General features: G+C 42.1%; 1 protein-coding gene and 1 long non-coding RNA gene across 3 annotated transcripts in view; one reads left to right on the top strand and one right to left on the bottom strand.

Annotated features, from left to right (window-relative positions):
- Positions 1 to 754: 754 nt before the first annotated feature.
- LOC113611800 (uncharacterized) lies at positions 755 to 13,741 on the bottom strand. Its single transcript, XR_003429601.1, has 3 exons — positions 13,482 to 13,741; positions 7,050 to 7,167; positions 755 to 803 (listed from the first exon to the last, which is right to left on the bottom strand). It is a non-coding gene; the product is annotated as an uncharacterized LOC113611800 (long non-coding RNA).
- Positions 13,742 to 13,785: 44 nt separating this feature from the next.
- The window catches only part of LOC113611799 (monocarboxylate transporter 1), a 37,213-nt gene continuing 31,574 nt past the window's right edge, over positions 13,786 to 19,424 (top strand). The window contains exon 1 of one of the 2 annotated variants that reach the window (XM_027091158.1): positions 13,786 to 14,060. The gene's annotated coding sequence lies outside the window, so the exon portion shown is untranslated. The remainder of the gene's footprint in view (positions 14,061 to 19,424) is intronic. The other variant, XM_027091159.1, reaches the window with a different exon arrangement.

Below are 19,424 nucleotides of genomic sequence, written 5' to 3'. Positions count from 1 at the left end.
TTGAAATAAAGATACTGTACTCCTGTACTCTATATGGTACTGTACAGTAAAGTACACAAAAGCACAACTACTTGTAGAGGATGAACATGTGACAATGTACGCCAGACACATGAACCAACTTATGTGATTGGACATGGGAACGTATGTTCGCATCTTTGAAAGTTCGCAACTTGAAGGTTCGTACGTATGGGACTTACTGTATGTACAGTTTTTCAGATTCTTTTCCATTATAGGTTATTACAAGATACTGAATACAGTTTACTAAGTTTACTACAGTTTACTAAGCTATACAGCATCTTTCATTGCGGTGCACAGGCTCTTCGTTGCAGTGCGCAAGCTTCTCTCTAGTTGTGGTGCACAGGCTTAGTTGCCCTGTGGCATGTGGGATCTTAGTTCCCCGACCAGGGATCGAATCCATGTCCCCTGCATTGGAAGGCAGATTCTTAACTACTGGACCACAAGGGAAGTCCCAATAATGGAATATTTTTAATTTTATTTATGTTTTTGTTTTTGGCTTGTTGGGTCTTCGTTGCTGCTCATGGGCTTTCTCTAGTTGTGGCGAGCCGGGACTACTCTTTGTTGTGGTGCGCAGGCTCTCCTTGTGGTGGCTTCTCTTGTTGCGGAACATGGACTCTGGGCGCATGGGCTTCAGTAGCTGTGGCTCGCAGGCTCAGTAGTTGTGGTGCATGGGTTTAGTGGCTCCACGGCATGTGGGATCTTCCTGGACCAGGGATCAAACCTGTGTCCCCTGGATTGGCAGGCAGATTCTTATCCACTGCGCCACCAGGGAAGTCCCTGAAATACTTTTAGAAAGACATTAAGACTTCATTAATTTTTTGCATTGAACATTAATAAATCTTAAACATCAGTAAGCCAATACTGGATAAACTGGAGGAACACACATTGCAGGTATTCAATTTTTAAATGTACAACTTCCTAGACTGTATCAAAATTATGATGGCAGAAAAATTTACATTCAGATATTTGACAATTTGACTCATCAGATTATGTGGGTGGATTGGCTAGGTAAATAAAAAGGCAAAAACCTTGGAAGTGGCTACCTTCGTTAGAACTTTCTAAAAAACAAAACAAAACAAAACAAAAAGCTTTCAGTGATCCTGACAGATGCGGTGCTCTTTAGACCCCTTAGGAAAAACACTAGGCTAGAGACAATGGAAACCCACAGAATCCCCTTGCTGGACTCTGACTTACTGGCTGAGCAGGTTATTGTTGACAGCTGATCATTCAAAAGAACAACTTGTAACATCATGTACAGAATCACAAAGCACATCTTCACATAGCTTATTGCCCCTTTACCTTTTTCTGAGCCTATACAGATTCTTTTCTGAGCATGTATTTATTATTATTCTCTTTCCTCTTTTTTTATTTTTGTTTTTTGTGTTTTTTGGTTGTTTCATGTGTATAACTATATTTACAATTTATTTTTTAGAAAAGGTAGAAGTTTGTGATAAGTTTTTGATTCTGTAACAAACACTGTCCTATTGACTTAAGGAAATCATTTCACGGTCTTTTCTGGAGCATCTTTTTACTAAAACTTTAATATTGAAATGTGCTGGTCATGATATTGAAATTAATCTAATGTACCCAAAGAGCAATAAATCTTATCCATTAGAAACTGTTAAGTGAAAAAAGGAGAGGTACAAAATAGTATATACAGTATGCTACCATTATATATATATATAAAAATCTATGTATTTACTTATATATACATAGAATATCTCTAGAAGCATATAAAAGTAACATATTAATAAAAATACTACTGGTAATATTAGTTGACTGTGGGGATGTGAGGTGAATGGCTGAGGAACTGGGATGTAAGATTTCTTTTTCACTGTATATTCCTTTGTATTATTAAAATTTTGTCCCATGTACAGGAATTAACAAATTTTTACAAATAATTTAATTATAAAAATCTTATTACACATAGTTAAGTATTCAATAAACATGGAATGAATGAATGAATGGATGAATTAAGTACAATGAATGAATGTCTTAAACATGCACTTGGATTACAAAAGCCTTGTGGAATCCGTAAGTATAGCAGTGGTATTGCTAAAATGGATGTGCCAAAACGGTAGCAAACTTTCTGTAAACACCTTCAGAAATGGCAGAAGTGTGGTGCAGCCAGGAAGAGTGCTTTGGTTAATAGAACAACAACATTTTTATAATTGGTTCTAGGCTAGTGCTTTAAAAATTCCTAAGTTGGGACTTCCCTGGTGGTGCAGTGGTTAAGAATCCGCCTGCCAATGCAAAGGGACATGGGTTCGAGTCCTGGTCCAGGAAGATCCCACAAGCCAAGGAGCAACTAAGCCCGTGTACTACAACTACTGAGCCTGCACTCTAGAGCCCACGAGCCACAACTGGTGAGTCCACGTGCCACAGCTACTGAAGTCCACACGTGCTAGAGCCCGTGCTCCACAACAAGAGAAGACACTGCAATGAGGGGCCCGCGCACCACAACGAAGAGTAGCTCCCGCTCACCACAGCCAGAGAAAGTCCGTGAGCAGCAACAAAGACCCAACACAGCCATAAATAAATAAATAATTCCTAAGTAAACAAAACCAGATTATCTTCCATCCCCTAAATCTACGGAAGAATTACTAATTGGCAAAAACACCTCTTGTTTTTGTCAGATGTCAGGTCCCGGGACTTCCCTGGTGGTCTGGTGGGTAAGACTCAGCACTCCCAATGCAAAGGGCCTGGGTTCAATGCCTGGTCAGGGAACTAGATCCTGCATGCATGCCACAACTAAGAGTTCACATGCTACAACTAAAGATCCCGCATGCTGCAATGAAGTTCCCGTGTGCCACAACTAAGACTTGACACAGCCAAAATAAATAAATTTTTTTTCTAAAAAAGGTCCAAGCTTGTCTAGTGGCAGTTTTATCAAACTTCTTCTCACTGCTAAACAGTGAAATTTCATAACTGCATGAAACTAAATGTCTTAAGAAGAGAAACAAAGTCTGAATTGGAAGAAAAAACTAGTCATTTTGTTAGATTCTAAATTGAACCAATCCATTACTCTTCATTACATTACAAGGGATAAGGAACTTTCACATATATATATATGGCATATATTTGCTGACCTGGCCAATATTTTTCTGAAAAATTATGAAAGGTAGAGCAAGCAAACTTCAAATCAACATTTTTACTACATCTTTTACTTCAGTGAAGCTAATCAAGGATTTATACCAAGAGCAAAGTTACTTGAGGTTTGTTTGCTGCTTCCTATGCTAAGATAAGCAAACCAAGTACCAGCTGTGTCCTCAGGTCAAGTCTCGAGGGCAAGCATGGACCTAAAAAGTGATAGTTTATTGGAGTCAAAATAATAAAGAGACCGACACTGGAATTCTAGTTATTCTTGTTGGGGAGGTGAAGGCTGAATTGTGGAATTTACTGCAGCACAGATTTTTAAAGCGTTTTGCCAGAAAAATAAAAGACAATCAGATAAAAGTGGCTTTACATTAAGCAACTCTACGTAAAATGCTTACAACAGTGCCTGGCACAGAGGCCGTGCTATATAAATGTTAGTTGTTATTTACCATCATTATTATGCTGACACCACTTTGAAATAATCAACCAAGTTGTACTAGCATATACGTAAGTTTATATAAAGCAATCTGTATGATACCAGAAGAAACAGTCCCTGTTTGTAAGAAGTTTATAGCGATACATTGGGAAGGAGAAAAGACAGAAAGTTAAATTGTTAAAGAAAAAAATATTTAAGTTTCTTTGAGGTAATGTCCTTTGCTAGTTCAGCTGGAGTCCTGCATCAAAGGTTGAGAGAAGTTCATAGCCTATTCTTTTTTTTTTTTTTAACGTTTTTATCGGAGTATAATTGCTTCACAATGGTGTGTTAGTTTCTGCTTTATAACAAAGGGAATCAGTTATACATATACATATATCCCCATATCTCTTCCCTCTTGCGTCTCTCTCCCTCCCACCCTCCCTATCCCACCCTTCTAGCTGGTCACAAAACACCGAGCTGATCTCCCTGTGCTATGCGACTGCTTCCCACTAGCTATCTATTTTACATTTGGCAGTGTATATATATGTATATGTATATATGTCCATATATACACTACCACTCTTTCACTTTGTCCCAGCTTACCCTTCCCCCTCCCCGTGTCCTCAAGTCCATTCTCTAGTAGGTCTGCGTCTTTATTCCCTTCTTGCCCCTAGGTTCTTCAGAACCATTTTTTTCTTTTTTTAGATTCCATATATATGTGTTAGCATACAGTATTTGTTTTTCTCTTTCTGACTTACTTCACTCTGTATGACAGACTCTAGGTCCATCCACCTCACTACAAATAACTCAATTTCGTTTCTTTTTATGGCTGAGTAATATTCCATTGTAAATATGTGCTACATCTTCTTTATCCATTCATCTGTCGATGGACACTTAGGTTGCTTCCATGTCTTGCATAGCCTATTCTTTTTAAAACAGAGATCACTGATATAAACAGAAATTACACAGTAATAACTTATTGCTTTTCAACAATTTGCATGTCATAAAACTTTTTTTTTTAAACTAGCATCTATCTGGTCTTTTTTTAAATATAAATTTGTTTATTTATTAATTTTTAAACTTTTGGCTGCGTTGGGTCTTCATTGCTCCGCACAGGCTTTCTCTAGTTGTGGCTAGTGGGGGCTACTCTTCATTGCGGTGCATGGGCTTCTCATTGTGGTGGCTTCTCTTGTTGTGGAGCATGGGCTCTAGGCACACGGGCTTCAGTAGTTATGTTGCGCGGGCTCAGTAGTTGTGGCTTGCAGGCTCTAGAGCACAGGCTCAGTAGTTGTGGCACATGGGCTTAGTTGCTCCGTGGCATCTGGGATCTTCCTGAACCAGGGCTCGAACCCATGTCCCCTGCATGGGCAGGCAGATTCTTAACCACTGTGCCACCAGGGAAGTCCCCATGTCATAAAACTTAACTGAATGAAATTCTATATGTATTTTGAATATAAGAATAAAAATTCCCAGGGAAGTCAGGTCCTTGAGTGGGGGCCTACAGAGTAATTTTTTTTTTCCTGGTAAGGATAGAATGCCAAGAGGAAGAGGCCAGGGGCTTCCCTGGTGGCGCAGTGGTTGAGAGTCCGCCTGCCGATGCAGGGGAAGCGGGTTCGTGCCCCGGTCCGGGAAGATCCCACATGCCGCGGAGCGGCTGGGCCCGTGAGCCATGGCCGCTGAGCCTGCGCGTCCGGAGCCTGTGCTCCGCAACGGGAGAGGCCACAACAGTGAGAGGCCCGCGTACCGCAAAAAATACAAACAAAAAAAAAAAAAAGAGGAAGAGGCCAGGAGGAAGGCTGCTAGAGACCTGGATACGTGGGAATGTCTTTAGGCTTCATCTATGTTTGCCTCCATTTCTGAACACCTTTTACCTTTTGATAACTTCCAGTCTAAAAGACAAAGGGAGGAGGGATAAAAGGAACTGTACTATAGCTGTATTGGATAATCAAGAGGTGGAAAATGTTCTTCAGTGAGCTAAAATTATCTTGCAATCTCTTTGAAAAGAAGTAAGCAAAAATCTTTTTGAAGAGGAAGTCCCAATTTCTAGTAGAGACTGTCCTAGAAAGGTTAACTTTCCAAGTTGACAGAAAGTCATACCAAATGCTAACAGAGAATTTAAATGTCCCTGCAATATACAGATAGAAAATTCTTGGGGCGTTAGGCCTTTTTAATCTACCTTAAAAACATTACCTTTCCCTCTCTCTCCCCAGCTTTCTCCCCTCATGTGAAAATAAAGGAGAAACTTAATTTGCTTTGCTGACCTGAGGAAAAGTTTTCTATATGAAAAATGTATAAATTAGATCATAAAATGTTTATATGGCTATCTAATACTCTTAAGATATTTTCTGAATTCTATGACTTCTGCATTCTTGTTAGCTGACAACACATTAGAAGTTTGGAATGCCTGAATTTTAAAGTACAAAGACGGCATCCATTTTTGCCTGAACTCCTTAAAACTTCAGGAGATCCACTAACAGTCTAGAAGAGCCCTTCCCTTGGATTGGCAAGCCTTATGAATATGTAATGTTTTAGAGAGAGCGAGATATGGAATCTAATTATCAAGCCAAAGCTTTTTCCAAAATAATCATGTGCCCACAGGAATGAAATAGGAAATGAAACACACTACATTTAATTTGGATTAGGAGGTGGCCTTCCTAAGCAATTTATTAAAGTGTAAACAGTAATTATGTAGAAAGAACCTGGTGAGTAAATATGATAATTATGAAACTTATTAATTCACATTAATTAGTGGGGCAGCTAAACTGGATTACAAAGAGGTTTGAATTATATAATAGAATTACTAAAACTACTCCCTTGTTAGTCTGTCTGCTTCTCTTTCATCTCCATGCTATTCTGTATACAGCTCACCTGGTACACGGAGGAAGTGCTTTCTCTGAAGAAACAGCATGTAAAGCTAAGGCTCAGGGTTGGGACTATAAAACATCCATCTATTTCCTGCCTCTTACCCTCCTCATCCCCATCCCTCCCTATGACCTCAGAGTTTTAGATAAATGAAAATCGTCCAGCATTTAGGAGCACAAGCTATGAGACCTAGGTTTAAACCTCAGCCTTTTAGTAATTATAAGCTAAAAAATACCCACTTTATGACTAAGCATAAGAATACCTTAACATACCTATAAGTTTGGGGGAATGGGATGGGATTTTCCTAGATTCTTGGTGGAAGGTCTTTGTTAAGAAGCATGGTTGCAGCAACAAGGAACTCCTCCGGTAAGTCCTGGTGTCCATACCTCACTCATCCCATTGGATTCTGTAAGTGGGCTTGGTAATCAACATAGCCTGCATTATAGATTCCCATGTTATGGTTGAAGCATATTTGGGCTGTGTTTCTTGCATGATGTGGTCTCACCTGGGTTGGTAAATGCAATGACTAGCAAACCAGAGGGGATACATATGAAGTTGGAAGGCTCCAAGATTAATTTATCTTTTCATTGGAAACAGGAGCAAAAAACCCATTATTTCATTATTATTGTTTTGGCCTGAAGCAACATGAAAGGCATACCTAATCTTCTACGTGGATGGTTGCCCTGATGTTTGTTGCCTGTTTGCAGTTTATGGCTTTGTGCTTCCTGTTGTTGCCGGCATGTAACTTCTCCAGATTCTGGTTCCTGGTGATGTGGCTATGGCAAGCATACATGAGACAAATCAATGAGGGAGTGGTGAAAAATAAAAAAACCACAGCTGCAGTAGAACGGTATATTCTGAGCTTGGTAAGAGTTACTATGCTTCTGGTTTGGGGGCACGGAAGAGACCAGGTATCTCGGAGGTAGGTATCATAGAATAAAGGATATTCTGCTACAAGATATTTCAGTTTCTTTTTTGCTACTAGATTAGAAATGATAAACAGTAAGAGGCATTATGTAGATCTAGAAGACTTAAAGAGGGCTCTCCCAAAGCAGGGTAAAATTAAAGCCCTCAGTCTGAGACCATGAGTTTGAGACACTAGGGAAAAAATAACTTGTCTTTAGGCGGTCAGTTTGGAGTCTGGGGCTGGAGGCTGTCCATTGCAAATGATGAAGCAGGCCATTTCAGTTACTGTGGCCATGGTGACCAAAATGGAACCATGGGCCTGGAATGGGAGAAAACTGTGGGTGAAATTGTAAGACAATCCACAGGGTCTCAAACTTGAATCCTGATCTGCCAAAGGTCGTAATGGAAGGAGAATCTCCTCATAGGGAGGGGACTGCCAAATCTTGTAACTAAGACCTTTGTTTGAGACTAAGCTTTTCCTTGAAGATCTTTCATAAATCACCACTGACGCCATGGGGAGGACTTGGGGGCCAGGAAGGAGCACTCCCCTTTTTGCCTGCTTCTTAAATCCTTCAGCAGAGACCAATGTGGAACAGACTAGCCTGCTGCAATATTTGTTCGCCCTACTCCCCATCTGCCTACCCGTTCCTCACTTTCTAACCCCCACGCAATTTCCTGTCGTTGTTTTCCCCTTTATACTGATTAAATATAAAGTGTTAGTAATTTAAAGAATTCTATTTTCTTTTGAATTATCCAATAATGTATTATGCAGAAATGTCGAGCAAACTTGTACCGTTAGTGCTACACGGGAAAGTGCTTCATTTGAAACACATGAACTTGGATGCCTAGATGGATAGATTAAACTTGACTGAAGTTCAAGGATAAGTAGAGTGATGCATCAATAAGCAGACTAACAAAACATGAATATTTACCTTCATTTTTGGGTCTCCAGGAAAACCTCTTTGCCTGGGTCCTACTAGGCAGCTCTGTGGCAGAGGCCATTTCCCCAGACTCAGTGAGAGCCCTCAACATTTCTTACCTCCTCTAAGTCTGAACCCTAAGAAAGTAAATCCAGAAATGCCATCTTGCCTGTTCCATGCTGCAAGTATTCCTGTATGAGAATTCTCTTCTTCTTTGAATGATCGATGATGAGAACATTTACCTTATTTAGGGAAATCTTTACACCCTGCCCAGAGGGGTATGGCCTTATTCTATGACCACAAAAAATAAGGCTGTCAGGGTAAAAAACAATAGGCATGACATCTGAACTCATGATTTGTGCAAAAGGAAAGCGGGTGGAGAGAGGCTTCACTCTATTAATACACAGCTCAGAAGTGAGGCTGACAGCCCTGGACCTCACCTGGGCACAGGTGTCACAGGTGCTGTATGGTGCAGGGCACTGTGGCGGATTCGGGGTTCTCAGAGGTCACCACAGATTGATTTCTGTGCTTTATCAACGCCTCATCTTGTACACCAGTGCAGCAGTATCAAGGTCCAGTTAGAACACCCAGGCCTGACTCCCCAAGCAAGTGGATACATAAAGTTAGTCATTATGATCTAAGAGGCTTCCTTCGCTGCATGCACCCCTCTTCCGAGTCACACCAGGTTTGAGGTACAGCTGTTCAAGGAGTTCAACTGCCTGCTGCTGCTGTTGGGTAAGGGCCATAAGGTCCAAGCTCTCACGCTGAAAGATCTCACAGCGTGCAATGTGGGAGCCAGGACACCCAGAACTTCCTGGAATATAGGTGATCTTAAAATTTAGCTGTTGAAAAGATATCCCAACATCTCCACCCCAACTTACCTGCCCAGAGGTTCACAACTACCCTGATTCAGATAAGCAGGGCGTGGTTCCTTTTGAACTCTCTAGTTTCAAAGGCAGCTTCCATGGCCAACAGTTTTGTTTTATTTATTTATTTTTGGCTGCATTGGGTCTTCGTTGCCGCACGCGGGCTTTCTCTAGCTGCAGCGAGCGGGGGCTACTCTTTGTTGTGATGCGTGGGCTTCTCATTGTGGTGGCTTCTCTTGTTGCGGAGCACGGGCTCTAGGCACGCGGGCTCAGTAGTTGTGGCTTGCGGGCTCTAGAGCACAGGCTCAGTAGCTGTGGCACATGGGCTTAGTTGCTCCGTGGCATGTGGGATCTTCCCGAACCAGGGCTCAAACCCGTGTCCCCTGCATTGGCAGGTGGATTCTTAAACACTGCATCACCGGGAAAGCCCTGGCCAACAGTTTTTATAATGACTGTTTAGCTTTACCAGTGGTAGAAGCAACCTAGAACATGGTCTTCCTAAGATGGCCTTCAAAGTCTATTGATTAGTCTCCTATGGTATTATCAGTTACAAATGACAATTTCTACTCATATTTATACTGAAAACTAAATAATGACTACTTCCTGTTAATTCCAGACAATGCTGATTATGTGACTTTGGGGCAGTTACTTAACATCTCTGTGTGTTACCTCTGTAACTGTATCTGTCTGTAAAATAGGGATTATATTAGTACCTAGTCCAGAGACTTTCCTGGTGGTCCAGTGGCTAAGACTCTGCACTCCCAATGCAGGCGGCCCGGGTTTGATCCCTGGTCAGGGAACCAGATCCCCCATGCCGCAACTAAAGATCCCACATGCCGCAACGTGCCACAACTAAGACCTGGCACAGTCCAATAAATATTTTTTAAAATAATTTTAAAAAATAGCAACTAGTCCATAGCATTTTTATGAGGAGTCAATGAGTTAATATGTGTAAAAAGCTTAGATCGATGCCTGGCATATACTAAATATTCCCTAAATCTTAGCCATCATCAATTTATCGTTATTGTTATTCCCCCACCCTCAGCCCACCTGCCTAGAATACTAAAGACAGCAAGGGAGGGAGGGAGGGAGGGAAGAAGGAAGGAAGAAAGGAAGAGACAAGAGAGAGGAAAAAAAGAAGGAAGGGGCAAGCTCACGGTTAGCCGGGGTCAAGGAAGTAGACAGGCTAGCAAATATGTAGGACCATGCCTAAAAGAAATGCTTGCTAGCAAAGGTCCTAAACAGTGATGTAGGTTACAAACAGCATAGGCCAAAACTAGCCTGTGCTGGCAGAGACAAGAAGCAGGAGACAAAAGCCATATCAGACCACTGAATGGAATAAGGGTATGGGAACTGGACTGCCATAAGGAGAGCCTTATGCAGTTTCGCTGAAAACAAACTGAATTAGAGGATAAATAGGTCAAAAAGGAATATTCTTGTTACCTGTTCCCCATATGGACTGTTCTGAACTTTTCATTTTCCACATTCCCAATTAAATTGCTATAAATGTTAAATGGGGGGAATGTTCTTAATCTATTAAGTATTATTGTGTTTTAAAAGAATCCTTTCCTGTTATTTCCTACGTCACAGAAATGATGGAGTAACTGGGGGAATGTAAATGAAGTTCACAGTTGAATTCCAGAGAAAATACACGGTAATTTTATTATTCTCGTTTTCCAGATAAAGCAGTTGAGTAACTTTCTCAACTTGAATAATAACTAGTTGTTATGAACTTTCAAATTTTGCATTTGCATGTCTCATCTCATTACTAATTTCTGAAGTTATAACTCTTACCTTGAAATCTTCAGAAGTTTTGTTCACTTACTGACAAGCTTGCAAACTGCCTATCAACCTTTAAAATAGAAAAGTGTACCTAGAAAATGTTGTGATGAAGGCAAAAGCCACTAGGGAGCACCATACCTTCTCTGATTTTGAAAGACCCCATGATGAAATGCTTTTATCTTAAAGACTGCTTGGAACTGTAAGAACCTGGAGCCTAGAGATCTGGTTCTTCCGATCATGCCACTTATTAGATGGGTGGCCTTAGAAAAGCCTTTTAGCTTCCCCAGACCTTAATTTCGCTTTCTGTAAAATGTAGGGGGTTATGCTAGATGATCTTCAACCGCCTCTCAGCTCTAAATTTCTGATCTTATGCTTACTAGTTTACCTCTTCAGTGTCTCATGGATTAATCAGGAAGAAAACCTGGCAGAAAAGCAAAAATTTTACCTGTGTCATTTCATTATTTTTGCCAGCTCACCCACGCCGTTTCTACTTTTTCAGCTAAGAACCCTGGAGTTGCTTTTTTTTTAATCTTTTACTTTGTTTCCTTTATTTATTTTTTGGCTGCGCAGCATGTGGGACCTTCGCTCCCCAACCAGGGATCGAACCTGCGTCCCCTGCATTGGAAGTGCAGAGTCTTAACCACTGGACAGCCAGGGAAGTCTCACCTTGGGGATGTTTCTGATCTTTGCCTCATACACTTTATGGACAAATTATACCAATATTAATTCATAAACATTTGTAGAGCACTTTCCAAGTTTCACTGCTTTTGCGAATACTATCTTATTTGACTCACAACAGCTCAGGCTGGTAGATATTACCTTCAACTTATCTGGTAAGAAAACTGAGGCCAGAATAGGTCAGTGAATTAACTGCCTAAAGTAACAGGGATAATAAGTTATGGGAACAAGTCTGATTCCAAAGCCTATGTTCTTTTCACAACACTACAGATCCTACTAGGAGCAGATCCAGATTTTATGGGGCTTGAGGTATATATAATTTTGGTGGATAGCTTCAAGAAAAGGAATACAAAACTACAATACAACACTAAGTATGACCCTGTGACTACACTGTTAGGACCAAGTGAGGGAACTTCAGAGTTAATCTTTAGGATTCAATTTCATGGTTTTCCATGGTTATACATTTATTTAGTGCTTACTATATGCCAGACACTAAAGTAAATACTGACTTTATTATCATAACAACTCTACGGGGAAGGTAGTGCTCTTGTTTTACAGAGCAGAGAATGAGGGAGGGTCAGAGAGGTAAAATGATTTGCCTAGGCACAAAGAGGTAGTTAAGTGCCAAGTATCAAAGTTGGAATTCAGATCTGATCCTGGGTCCATATCGTTAATCTACCACACTATGCTCCTCTATAAGCCTTCTTTTGAGGTTTCCTGGGAATCATCTTATTCTACTACTTACCACTACATTCCATTGTTCAGGTCCTGATAGTTCACCTCTGAACCAGTCCTAGTTTGTCTCCCTAATTCAACTCTCCTACCACCTACCCTGAATGCTGCTACTACCCTAACAGTCCTGAAGCACTGCCGTTCTAAATCCCGACCACCCGCAACACCAGAAGAGCCTTCCTTCTCTGCATTTATTATTTTCTCTGCATTTATCAAAGGTAAAAATCGATTACTGCTTATAAGCAGTACTTGGCTATAGATTCCATACTGTCTTCTAATGTGCTGAACTGTTACTGAAAGCTTTTTGTTGTGTGAAACAGAGTCAGAGTGGGAGAGAGGAAGAAAGCACACGGAAGCATTCAGAATTTTATCCTTCAATCCCCACTCCATCACAATCTAGGTTCCTCACTTGCAAACAAAAAGCTGAAGGCCAACCTCACAGGGTTGTAGAGGGAATTAAGTAAGGAGAGGGGGAGGGGAGGAGAGGGGGGCAGGGTTAGGGCAGGCTCCAAGTACTTGTCAATGTTGGTGGATTTCTACCTGACTCCCCCTCCCCCAAAATTTGTAAGGCAGGGGCCTTGATTCGTACATTCTTGGCATTTCTCAAAAGAAATTCCTCGGAGACCTCAGAAGCACTCCAGGATTATTTAATTTGATCACTTCAACAACACCATAGGGTTGTGAGGATAGCTCAGGTGAACTGCTAAGAATACAATCGGCCCTTCAGAACTGTGAGCTATAATTATATTTTGTCCCAAATCCTCAGCGTCCATAAAAAGTTGGCCTCTCTGCAGTCTCATTTCTTCATATTTCCGACACACAGACCCTCCCTTGGGACCAGTGTCGCCGCCGTCAGACGTGCTCTTCTCTCCCGACTTCTGCCTTTATACCCACCATTCACCAAATGCTACAGACCAGGCTCTGTAGGAAGAAGGTTCCATAAATTCTCTCAAAACCACCAAAAGCCCTTCTAAGGTCGCTTCTACTACTGTTGCCATTTTAGGGAGCAGGAAACAGGCCCTGAGGATTTGAGTGACTTCCCCGAGGTCACAGAACTCAAGCAGCGAGCCCACAGCCCACGCTCTTAACCTCTAGCCCTCGGCCTCTTCCCGGGTCGGAGGTGCACCCGCGTCCACTCAAACCCCGCCCAGTCCCCCACTTCCAGTCACTTCCCCGCTCTTCCGCGCGCCCATCTCCCCCCCACACCTGAGTCAGGAGCCGGGGGACACGCCCCATCCGTCCTTAGCGGTTTCCCCCTTTTCTCTGGCAGAGACTGAGGGCGAGATCGACGTTGGTGTCCCAGATGCGAGTAGGTCACCCCGAGGTCCTCCGACGGCTGGCCGAAAGGGCGAGTCCCCCACAGCAGTGCGGCAACGCGGTCGGCGTTGCATAGCGGGGCGCAGCTTTCGGGTCCTGTCGGGCCGCCGGTCACGTGGCGGGGAGGGGGCGCCAGCGCGCGCGAGAGAGTGAGCGGGCGCGCGCCTGAGAGCTGTGGAGGCGCGAGTTGCGGTTCGGGTGTGAGTGTAGGGGGGAGGGGGCGGTGGCCGGGAGGGCCGACTCCGCCCCCTGTGCGCATGCTCCGGCCCCGGCCAGTTATAAAGCAGCCTCGCTGGCCCGGCCCGACAAAGTGCTGGCGAGCTGCGACGTGACTACTCGGTCGCGTGGGTTCCCGGGCGAGCAGACGAGGCAGCCGGTGAAAGACGCTACCTGGACCCTGGGCCCTGCGGGACTCCAGCCGCGCCGCGGCGTCACGTTCACGCTCGGCGCCGCGAGCCGCGCATAACGGTTAGTTGGTAACTGGCGGCCGCACGTTCGGCCGGGACCCCGCGGTGCCCTTGCTTCCTCGGCTGGGTCGGAGGGAGCCTCGGGGGAGTGGAGGGCTTGGTCTCCGGGGGAGGGGGGGCGGCCGGGCGGGGGCATCTTGGCCGCAGCAGCCACGTGGCCTCGGAGCGCAGTGTTGGTGAAGGAGACCCTGAGGCGCTGGGGACAGCGCTTTTCCCGGCAGAGCTGCAGCCCCGTTGTCAGGTGCGGGCCACCGGCCTGGTCGAGGAGTGGGGTCGAGCTGCCGGTGACCTTGGGGAAGTCGCTTCTCCTCTACTGTTAAGTAGGCTGCTCCGGAGATGCTTTTGATCTGGGAAAGGATCGACGTGAGGCCGATTCACGTGGTGCCTCCAGACTGCTGGCGGCTTTCTCCCGGTACTCGGGGCGGGAGTTATTTTGGACTCGTGGCACGCCCGCCCCAACCTCCTCGGCCAACCAATCCTTGTCCCACCTGGCGACTTGGCGGTAGTGGCCTGAGGGAGCTGCAGTCCCTGCAGCCTAGGCGTGACTGCAGTGTCTGAGAGGACTTTGAGGAGGGGACGTTGCAACTGGCAGACGCCCGGAGTGGTGCTGACGGGAACTCTTTGTCATTCAACCTGTAGCTGTAGAACGTCCGCCGCAGCGCCCTCGCTCTGGGGCTTTAAGGCGGCCCTGTCGGGAGGAATCTGAAGCATAGCGTTACACTTGGTCTGATGCACGTTTTTTGTTCCAAATTCATCCTCTTTTTCCACGTGCATTTTAACATTTCATTTATTTGTCATGACTTATTTGGTGCGACAAGCAGTTAGTTGCCAAAACTAGTTTGTAATTAATCTTAATCAAAAAAACAAACATTACTCACCCCAAAACAAACGTTACTACTTTAGTCGAGTTTCCAGTTTGCTTATAAACTAGGCATCTACTGATAACAGTAAAATGTTGACAAGCTACTTTATTTGTCAGAACTAGTTTTGAAATTTTTTTTTCAAAAATTATTCTGGTTTCGAAATAAAATGTGTACACTTTAGTGCCCTGATAAAACAAATGTGGGTATAGTTACTAGAGGAATGTAGTGATAGGGTGAACTCTGAATTGTGTGAGAGTTTGAAAGAGTGTAAGTAGGAATTAGCCATTAATCAGTTTTGATGTCAGCTACCAGACCAGTGAGGTGATGCAGAGAGTCTGTATTTTAGTGTAGTTTTTTTAGTTAGGCTCTAAATATACCTATAAATCCGGGTTTTATACCATAGGGTATAATTTTGCCTTCAAATTGCCATAGATATAATAAAGAATTTAAGAAATCTAGCCCTTAAAACAAGTATTGGGTAAGTATTAAACAAAAGTTGCACTTCAGTAATTCGGGGATTAGATAGATGCTGTTCTTTCATTGGATTGCAGTGATCCTTGTTAAAAATGCAAGTTAATGGTCTGGGGAGCATTACCTGAGATCTTTATAGCTGAATAGGTTCAAAGGTTTAGTTGTAAGCTTAACATAATAGGCTATAGCATACCTAAAGAGATTAAAAAGGAAAAAGGATCATGCCACCATAGGATGAACCAACTGATCAGTGTTTCAATAGTTTACATATTTTTAGCCTTTTAAATATTAATGCATATAACTCTGGAAAAGATGTTAATGACCAGCTAGTCAGTTTCCCTTATTTTATAGATTAGGAAGCTAAGGTTGGAGAGGGTAAGTGACTTCTCATCTTAGTTCTGAAAACTTTTTAATGGTTGGGTGGAGATGATGTGTCTTTTGACTCCCATTTAGTGAGTTCGGCGCTCCTGTGCGTTCTCTAAAATTATAAATATAGATATGAATTATCTCATGCCAAAAAACAGTTATTTTGAATAATAACTTCCCAACTTCTTACATCCTTCATTCCCACTATATTTTACATCCACTTCATAATATGCATGCCTATGCAGGATTTAGGTCCCTGTAAATGCCTACATGGCCAATCTCATTTTGTTAGAGGACAAGGGAGATGCGACTTGATTTATTATTGGCTGCCAGGCACTAGGATTCAGAGAGAGCTAGGATTCAGCAATGAACAAGTTCTAGCCCTGTCACTCCCAGAGTTTATGGTGTAACTGGAAAACAAATGTATAATTACCAGAACAAGTACTCTTTACAAACAAGTATTGAGTATATGATCGAGGAAGTACAGGTTCCTTTGGGAACAAATACTGTATTATGTAGGTGTGAGAAAACTCCCAATTTAGTATAGAAGCAAAGGTAGGCCTCTCCGAGGAAATGCTATTTAACCCGAGAATTGAAGGATGAATAGGAGCTAGTTAGGCCAGGGAGTGATAGTGGAAAGAGCATTACAGACATGAGTACTAAAGCTACAATCAGTACAGGGTACATTAGAAAAACGTATAGAATTTCAGCAAAGCTAAAGCATGAAGAGGGAGCAGAGAGAATGGGGAAAGATGGAAGTAGACAATATCAGATAATGAAAGGCCTTATTAGTCATCTTAAGGAAATAGGGCAGGGACTAGGTAAAAAAAACTTAAGGAAGTGCTCCTGTCTTGAAGCTAAATGAAGCAGTTTAATGGTTTTAAATGGGGCTGGGAATAGCATGATCAGATTTTGAATTTTAGGAATATCACTCTGGATACAAAGTGGACAATAGGTTGGAGGGAGGCTGTTGGAGTTTTGTTAGACCACAGTGATGGACAAGATGGACAGTAGTGGGAAGATGGAAGAGAGAGGGGAACAGACAGGATTCAGTGATAGACCAGATGTGGGAGACTGGGGAAGCCAGAGAAGTTAAAAATATCTCCCAGGTTTCTGGCTTGAGCAAATGAGTTTATTATTTTTATCCATTTAACCAATGTGGACATTAAGAGGTTGTGTGACTAGCCCAGGGCTGTTCGACTTGTAAGGGTTAGAAACAAGACTCAAATCCATTTTTGTCCTTTCTGTGTTTTTGCTGTTATTGATAGTGATTTTTTTCCCTTCTAAATAATTTATTATGGAAAGTTTCAAACCCAATTGAAGTTTCAAACAGCCATTACTGTTTCATCTGTACTCCTACTTACTCCCTGCTGCCCCCTACTGGATTATTGTGAAGCAAAACATAGATATGCATTTCATCTGTAAATATTTTCAGTATATCTCTAGAAGATATGACTCTTAAAAAACCATAACCACAATACCATTATCCCACCTTTAAGCGTTAACATCACCAAATAACCAGGCAGTATTCAATTTTTCCTAAATTGTTTCAAAGTAAGTGGTCTGTTTGATTGGGATCCAAATTACATTTGGTTGGTATGTCTTTTAAACTACAGGTTCCCCTTTTCTCTCTTATTTTCCTCGTAAGTTACTTGTTGATGGAACCGGGTTATTTTTTCTGCAGTTTCCCTCATTCTGGATTTTGTTGACTGTCCCTCTGGTATAGGTTTAACATGTTCTCCTATCCCTCGTATTTTCTGTAAATTTGTAGATAGATTGAGGTTGGATTTCTGAGAGGAGGCATGGTATGGTGGAGAGGGCAAATATAATTCATAGGTGGTGGTGTGTATTTTTCCATCAGGAGGCATATGATGTTTGGTTGTCCCTCATTCTGCTACATTGATGGCCTCGTTCCGTTATTTCATTAGTGGTTTGCAAATGGCAATAATTTAATTGTGCCTTTAATTCTAACATTCCTTCATTATTGATTAGCTAGAATACCTCTATAAAAGAGAGGTAGTTGGAATAGGAAGGACAAGTTAAAAGTTTGTGTGCTTTAATACAATACCATATATGATCACAACACTTTCTTTGTGGAGAAATGTATTTCAATGTAACAAGGTACATCCTCTTTAAAAAGCCAGTACATATTTTGTTAGGTTGTTTTTTAGCACTTGATGTTAATGTTTCGAATAGCTTTTAGTATTTGGGATATTTAGAATTTCTGTTCTTAAATTGGTAGGGATTCTTTTGGTCTTTGTTCTTTCTTGAAGAGCTTATCTGTTCCCATAGCTTTGGGGGAATTTCTGGTAGAATCACTCCCTAACCAAATCTAAATCTCTAGCTGTAACCAGATTACAGATTTTAAATTCCTTGAGGACAGGGATTGACTACTCCAGGTAGCCAAACTTAAAATCTGAGTCAGTTTAATAGTTCTCCAGTGGGCCCCCACTCTACCAAATGCAATTAAGTGCCAGCCCCTTCTCCCCTTTGTTGTCTCCTGTCCACTCCTTCCCACCCTATTCTACTCCCCTTTTTCATTCTTATTACTGCTACCTAATTTAGGCTGCTGTCATTATTAGATTGGTACAGTGGCCTTTTAAGTTTTATGTTACTCATCCTTTAATTTGCCCTGACAAATTTTTCTCCATGCTTTTTTCCTCTAATTTTTTTCTTTTACTTCTCCCTCTCTCTCCTCTCCCTCTTCTCCCTCCTCTTCCTCCTCTTCCCCTTCCCCTTCCCCTTCTCCTTCCCCCCACCTCTTTCTCCCTCTCTGTTTTTGGTTGTAGGATCCATTTTATAATGGATTTATGGCAGGAAGACTAGTGTAGGTGACCTGTTTGAGCCATAGTGTCTTTGCAGACAAGTGATTAAAAGAGCAATAATGATCTTATAGAAATGGTGATTTCTCTCCTGGGGCCACAGTATACACAATAGCTACATGAGTTCACATCCAGGACTGTGTGACTGGCTGCACGGGCTAAGCCATTGAAGACTGCTACTGACCTTTTATGCAGAAACAGTAGGATCCAGCTCCTTTGGTTGTCCACACTCCCCTATTGCTGCTCACAACTACTCATAATGTTGAATCCTATTTGATTACAATGATTTAGCCTTCATATAAAGGAGAAATTCCTCAAAATACACAGGCATTGTAAGCTGCATATTTGATTATTTGTTGAAAAATATTTCTTCCCTGTGATTTTGCTCTTATATAAACTTTCGGAAGACTATTGAGTGAAGGCCTGATGGTACAGTTCTGGTGTGTTAAACTATCTTGGATAATAATAGAGCTTAACAGAGCTTTTGTAAATTGCCTTATTGAGCTTTTGAGAATGAAAGCTAAGTTTTTACTTTATTAAATTTCTCTTCTGTTCCCCAATCAGAGGTTTTAACCTGGGATCTGCAGATTGATACTCCATGTTGGATGGAATGTCTGTGAACTTGGTTGGGGAAAAAATTACATCTTTTCATTAACCTCTAAGTAAAATTTAGAATTTATTTCAACTACGAATGCAGGCAACAAACCATAGTAGTATTGGCAGTACCTGTGACTTTGTCACCAATGGAAATCACATATTTTCATGTCATGATACAGCGGCTGCAGCTATCTTGAAATTGTTCAAATTCATCACTACTTGGAAATTACTGTGGTTATTAGACCC

Source organism: Aethalodelphis obliquidens, unplaced genomic scaffold (genome assembly GCF_003676395.1).
Source record: "Aethalodelphis obliquidens isolate GAN/ISIS:26980383/991018 unplaced genomic scaffold, ASM367639v1 scaffold70, whole genome shotgun sequence".
Lineage (NCBI taxonomy): Eukaryota > Metazoa > Chordata > Mammalia > Artiodactyla > Delphinidae > Aethalodelphis > Aethalodelphis obliquidens.
The sequence above is the reverse complement of the archived record's forward strand: the minus strand, read 5'-3'. Positions and strand labels throughout refer to the sequence as shown.